We start from the raw sequence: 7,250 nt of genomic DNA, 5'->3' as shown, positions 1-7,250 counted from the left end.
TGCTCATAAATTTATTGTGCTAATAAATTCATTTTCTATTAGACATAAAATTAACAAGGTTTTCTGGCCATTATTTACTACACATAAACCGTGGTGACTCTCCACGGTTTATGCACGTCATCTCTCCTTAGTAAACCGTGGTAACCTACCACGGTTTACACTCTATATCTTTTGGCCATAATCCGCTGGGACCTGCCACGGTTTATGCACGTTTTGAAACCATAGTGGGTTGCCACAGATTACATAGAAATGGCTTTTTGTACATGCAAGTAACAAGAACCAGTTTTGCACATTTAGGTAAACGTTTTGTCTATTCTATTTATTTAAGTAAATTGCCCCAAATTTAATGCACTCTTAGAGGTTCTGCTAACTTGTGCTGTTAGCCATGTGTATGTTGAATTTTGAAATGGAAGCTAAGGTACCACTCATCATTGAATTTTTTCGGCTTGCAAAGTAACAGTTTAGTTGCCACACCATGCATTGTTTTTGACAAAAAGATCGAATACGTACAAAAAGAATTAAATGGACAATATATATTTCAACAATAATTCATACATGCATGTCTGAAATCACACATACACAAAGTTACGTTGTCTTTAAGAAAATATTATTAATTGGTTTGAATTGGAATGAGTATGAGTGATTGAGCCCTACGTATAGTGAGACCATACTTTTCTCTCGTGTCTAATTCTTCTAGTTTCTTCTCACCCGCAATCTTCCAATCAAAACAATGCAAAAGAGTTGCTAATAAAATCAAAGGTACTATTCTATGAACCAATGAAATTGCGGAACACATTCTTCTTCCAGCCGAAATGGAATGAACTCAAAATTATTGAAGTCTTTATTAGTATCCATTTTGCGTTCTATAAACCTTTCTGGCACAAAAGAATTTGGATTATTCCAAGTACTAGAATTTCGTCCTATGGCCCATAAATTAACTAGAACTTGTGCATGTTTGGGAACTTTGAAGCCATTGATTTCTACATTGGACTTTGATTTGTGGAACAAAAGTGGAATTGGAGAGTGCATTCGGAAGATTTCCTTCACAATTGCATCCAAATAAGGAAGTTTTGACATGTCTGATTCTTGAGGCTTTTCATTTTTGCCAAGGCACTTCTAAAAGCTCTTCTTTGGCTTTCACCATCTTTTCAGGATTACATAGCAATTCTGTCATTGCCCATTCCACTGTGCTTGTTGTTGTTTCTATCCCAGCATTAAACAAGTCCTGGTAAATGCTAATATACAATGAAAATAATCATCCATATGACACCGAAAATCATATATAAAAAATTAAACTTTAAGCAATAATGCATGATTAGATTAGGGAGTCAACTTTTTGAGCGAATATCAGTTAATTTTTTAGTAAAGATTTGTTTCGATTCCTAATCATTTATTCAAAAAATAAAACAGTGATTTACAATTCGAAAATTTTTATCCAATCTCTAACCACTCAAATAATTGATCTAAGTGGTTCGTGACACATGATAAATGGCTTTTTTTTATTGATATATGCATGGAAAATTCTTTATTTCCCATAATAAGTACGGTTGGAAACTTCTCCCAAAATGCACATGACCAATTCGCAACTCTCACCTGTGAAATGAAAATAGGCGCCATTTTAGGCAATGTGGCCACAAAATACGTGCTGTCATCGAACACATGCCATGCCAAGCTAACCAGCCACGAAATGTAGAGCACTTCAAGGCTGACACACACGAAATGCCCAACTCACTAGCGGCACACACGGGTTGGCTCATTCCACAACTGTTAGGCACGAAATGGGTTTGGGACAGTGAAGACACCAACTCCCAGTGGTGACAGTTCCCGTACGAGCATGTAGTGGGTAGTTTGGGAGGCAATTTACTGTAATGTTATGGGTGAAGCAATATAAAAAGGGGTGAAGGGGAGGGGACCAATTCGGAGGGTAGGGGTGAGCACGGGTCGGTTTGGTTCGGATTTGTATTTTTTTGTACATGTATCCGAACCAAACCAAACCGATTAAGAATGGATTGGTTCAGTTCGGGTAATTGGGTACCCGATAACTTTGAAATTCATAAAAAAAATCAAATTTTTATCTTAAAAATTCAACAAGTACAATAAACATGTAACATCAATAGAAATAATCCAAACATGTTAAACACCAAATACATTAAAAACTAAACTCATTAAAATCCAAACATATTAATAATGAATAATTATTGTCTAATGGAAAAACTATATATATTTTTTTATTTAATTAAATATATGATTGAGTTCACGGGTTGGTTCGGGTTCTGCACCTCTAAAATCGATACCCGAACCAATCACTAACAAAAGCCATCGGTTTAATTTGAGTTAGACCCAATTACCCGTTGGTTTCAGAACCAATTTAATTAGTTTGGTTCGGGTTTAGACGGATAATCAGGTACTCGCTATCCGTGCTCACCCCTATCGGAGAGTAGAAAATAGGAGAAAAGTAGTGTGGTTTAGTGTGGTGTTGTGTCGTGGAGTAGAAAACAGGAAACAGATGCATGTGGGCAAAAAATAATTCAACTGTAACAAACAACATTAATTATTAAAATCAATAGAAATAATTCAACTGTAACAATAAACATGTAACATCAATAGAAATAATCCAAACATGTTAAACACCAAATACATTAAAAACTAAACTCATTAAAATCCAAACATATTAATAATGAATAATTATTGTCTAATGGAAAAACTATATATATTTTTTTATTTAAATATATATATGATCGAGTTCACGGGTTGGTTCGGGTTCTGCACCTCTAAAATCGATACCCAAACCAATCACTAACAAAAGCTATCGGTTTAATTTGAGTTAGACCCAATTACCCGTTGGTTTCAGAACCAATTTAATTAGTTTGGTTCAGGTTTAGACGGATAATCGGGTACTCGCTATCCGTGCTCACCCCTATCAGAGAGTAGAAAATAGGAGAAAAGTAGTGTGGTTTAGTGTGGTGTTGTGTCGTGGAGTAGAAAAAAGGAAACAGATGCATGTGGGCAAAAAATAATTCAACTGTAACAAACAACATTAATTACCTCATCCACATGCATCTGTTTCTTGTTTCCTACCCCACCAAAAACACAATAACGCACTAAACCACACTATTTCTCTCCTGTTTCCTACCCTCCGAATTGGTCTCTTCACTTCGCTCTCTTTTATATTGCTTCACCCACAACGCTACAATAATTTGCCTCCCAAACTATCTACTGCATGTTCGTACGGAAACTGTCACCACTAGGAATTGTTGCCTTCATTGCCCCAAATTAAACCTATTTTGTGCTTGACAGTCGTGGAATGGGCTAACTTATGTGTGCTGTTAGTGAGTTGGGCATTTCATGTGTGTCAGCCTTGAAGTGCTTTCCATTTCGTGGCTGGTGAGCTTAATTGGCATGACGTGTGTCAGATGGCAGCACCTATTTTGTGGCCACCTTACTTGAAATAGTGCCTATTTCCATTTCGTGGGTGAGGGTTGCAAATTGGCCATCCACATTTTTGGAGGAATTTTCAACCGTATGTATTATGAAAAATAAAGAATTTTTCATGCGTATATTAATAAAAAAGCTCATGATAAATAGGAGTATTCACAAAAATTGTTTCGTTAATTAAATAGTTGAGGATCGATTAGACCAATTATTTAAATGACTAGAGACGGATGATTACACATATATTACCATAAATAAATGTAACTAATGGTGGCGGCCCAAATCTGCGGAACCATTATTCACTTCGATGAAATCTAGAAAAGAATCTAACACGTCACAAGTCCCTCCAAGATTCTTGTTAGAAGATGCTCTCAACCGCACTCGTTCATCAAAGATATCATGATCGAAAGCCTTCAATAGTCTCTTAAAAGATTCTTCACCTCTTCCCCTTAGGCCTTGTGGATCAAGAAATTTTATAATTGGGAAAAGATCTATTACATTAATCTTTCCAGCATCGTCCAATATTCCCTCTATAAGCTCCTTGAAATTTTGATGAGAACCATGATCATCATCATCACTAGCTCCATAGTTAGCAAAATCGATAGAGAAAAGTGTATTGGAAAATGAATTCATTATTGTTATGAATACAACCTTACCAATATCAATAGCCTCACCTTTGGTGCAACATGTTCCCACAAAATTCACCAATTCTTGCACCTTTTTGTGGCGAAGTGTGCTAGTTGATTCTAGCTTTTGAGGGGAGAATATGTTTGTAGCACATAACATTAAACTACTCTTTCACTTTAGCCTATGACAACAATAAAAAAGTCTCGTGACCTACAAATTCAGCCTAATAGAATATATAAATTCAGTTACAATTTTAGTTTTTATTATTTTATCTTTTCTTATCTTTAGTTGTTCTTGTGCTTGTTTGGGTGCCATTATTTTGATAAAAAAAAATTTATTGAAAAAAAATCTTTTTTTATTTTTTAGCGTGTTTGGCAAATTTTGAGAAGTAAAAGTAAAAGCACTAGAAAAATGAGAAAAACATCTTTTTTGAGAAGTTGTAATTTACATCTTTTTTTAAAAGATCTTTGTTCCTTAAAAAAAGATGTTTTTCATATAATAAATAAACAAAAAGATACTTTTATATTGTTATATCCAAACATAATTGATAGATAAAAATATCTTTTTGTATGAGATACCCAAACATAAAATTACTTTTACTTTTCCATAAGATCTTTTAAAAAAGATAACTCGAAAAAAGATCTTTTCTTATAAGCTCATCCAAACAAGCCCTTATCTTATTTTTATTTGCTTTTATCTTTCTTCGGTCAATGCTCTATATATGTACTAAGGTGGAAGAGTAGTTTAACAAAAATTCCCAAAACACACTCAAAACCAATTGTGCCCTAATCTCGCTTTCTCTCTCTTTCACATCATCACTCTCTCCGATCAACGCTTCTGCGGTCGTAGCTCACCAATTGATCAGCTGCTATTTTGCTATTCTATTTTGTCAAAGAAGTGCACGCAGCAAAATGGACGATTGGGAGGATGAGCAAATTGCACCTATTGACCTTAACAAAAAGAAAGTGACTAAAAGTAAATGGGATGATGAAGATGTGGATGAAAATGATGTAAAGGAATCATGGGAGGATGAAGATGAGCCTGCTCTGGCACCGGCACCTGCCCCTAAAACAACCGAAAAGGCTCCTAAAAAATCTGAAAAAGCTGCTGCATCAGTGTCTTATTACTTGTCAATGTCGATTTTGTCACTATAACTACATCTGTTTTTCTCATACTCGGAGGTAGATTTCAGTAGATGATTCATATAATTTAAAAAGTTTGAAGATGAACTTGGCAACATTCAACTTTACTTTTTGGGTAAATTATGTTTTTTTTTTGTCATGGGGTAAATTATGTTCTTGGGTTGTGAGAATTGAATTGCCTCTTTCTTCATGTCAGGTCTATTTATGTTAAAAGCTGGATGTTGGCTTTGGCACCATACTTTAATCCATTGATTTTTTATACATAACCAATGTTAGTAGTAATCCAAGCATAGAGCATTCCAATAAAAAAAAACAAATAAAAATAAAATAAGAACAACTAAAGATAAAATAAAATAAAATAATAAAGACTAAAATTATAACTGAATTTATATTCTGTTAGGCTAAAATTGTGGGCTACGAGATATAATTTTCTTAGTGTTCTCTAATAATCACAGACGCGTGACCACACCATAGAGGCATAGACACGTGGTCAAGGGCTCTTGTCATATCTAAGACTTTCTTATTGGGAAATGCTAAGTTATGCTTGGTTAATGCTTCTTTGGCTATCTCTGGTGATGAAATAACAATAGTTGTTAAACTACCAAATTTGAGAGTCATTATAGGACCATATGTTTTGGAAAGTTTATAGAGTGATCCATAGGGTTTATGGCTAAGCTCTAAGATGTTTCCTATTATGGGATACGGGTATGGACCTGGTGGCAATTTTATGGTAGGTTTAACTAATAATATTTTGGAGACTGATAATGATGAAACGAAGGCATTGCCAAAGGAGAAGTATTATCATCATCATCATCATTACTAGAAATAGAAATATTATTGTGCAACACTCCATAAGTATTATCATTTATATAAAATGATACATACTTGCATTTGTATTTATATTTTTCAACTACTCTTCAATAACTATGTTCTTTATATAACTAATTCCAGCTCATTATCACATTATCCATTTCACCTCTGCTTGCTGATTAGAACTCCACGTTTAAGTCCTGGTGCATAACAAAACATGACTTATTTAGTGGCCAGTATTTGCAGTCATGAACAGTCCTTCTTAGTTTAAATACACAAATTTAGGTGTTAATGATAATACAGATACATTGCTTGAAAATAGAATTTATTTTTCTTTGGCATAGATGATTTTTTTGCAAATTTTAAAACAAAACACACAGTTAAGTTACAGGAAATTGTATCAGTACTCAGTAGGATAAATGGTACACTTACCTAATTATGAGAAAACACGTCTGGTATTGATCTGAGGGTCATGCATATCATTTCTCCCATTCTAAATTCCATTCAGACTTTGGGTTTTATCAAATGCAAATAATCACGTGCTTTGGGTTTGAACAGTTGAATGCTCTTCTACAAATGCTCTTCTATAAATCTGATGAGCTAGATTGAAGTTAATGTCAAACTATAAATCTTGGTAGCATAATGGTTGTTATAGCTAATAAATTACCTATTAAATTTTCAATTATTTATGACAGTTATTTCAATATGATCAGGTTTATTTTCTTTTAAGAAGGAAAATTGAAGATGTATGTTGTTCTCCGTGCTGACATGTTCACATCACCAGCCTTAGAAATTGAAGAAGTTAAGCGAACTAAGCACGAAGAAATTCTACGTGCTTTTGATATATGTGATGATGATACAGCTAAATCCAATTAAATTCTTGTCAAGCTGGCAAATAACATCAAAGATTCAAAGTAGTTGATTCTATTAAGGATTTAAGATACATGGTAAACTTATCTTTCCGTTATTTTTACCAAAACTTTGATAAATTATTTATCTTTTGCCCCATGATGGTGTGAGGATTGTTTTGACCATTTAAATAGTCTTGAAAATTTTGGTAAGCTGTAAATTCATTCATCTTTTCCTTTTTTCTTAATAAATTCATTACACATGTATTATAAGTAAGGAGTACTCTTAATTATAAATATATTAAATAAAATAATTATTTATTAGACTCATTTCTATATAATTAAGTAAGGAGTACTTTTAATTTTATATTTATAATATTTTATATCAATT

The 7,250-nt window shown here is 33.5% G+C and overlaps 1 pseudogene; it reads right to left on the bottom strand.

Annotated features, from left to right (window-relative positions):
* The window catches only part of LOC107627856, an 8,242-nt pseudogene continuing 1,754 nt past the window's right edge, over positions 763 to 7,250 (bottom strand).

The sequence above is a fragment of the Arachis ipaensis genome, chromosome B02 (assembly GCF_000816755.2).
Source record: "Arachis ipaensis cultivar K30076 chromosome B02, Araip1.1, whole genome shotgun sequence".
NCBI classification, from domain to species: Eukaryota; Viridiplantae; Streptophyta; class Magnoliopsida; order Fabales; family Fabaceae; genus Arachis; species Arachis ipaensis.
This window is presented reverse-complemented; position numbering and strand designations above follow the sequence as displayed.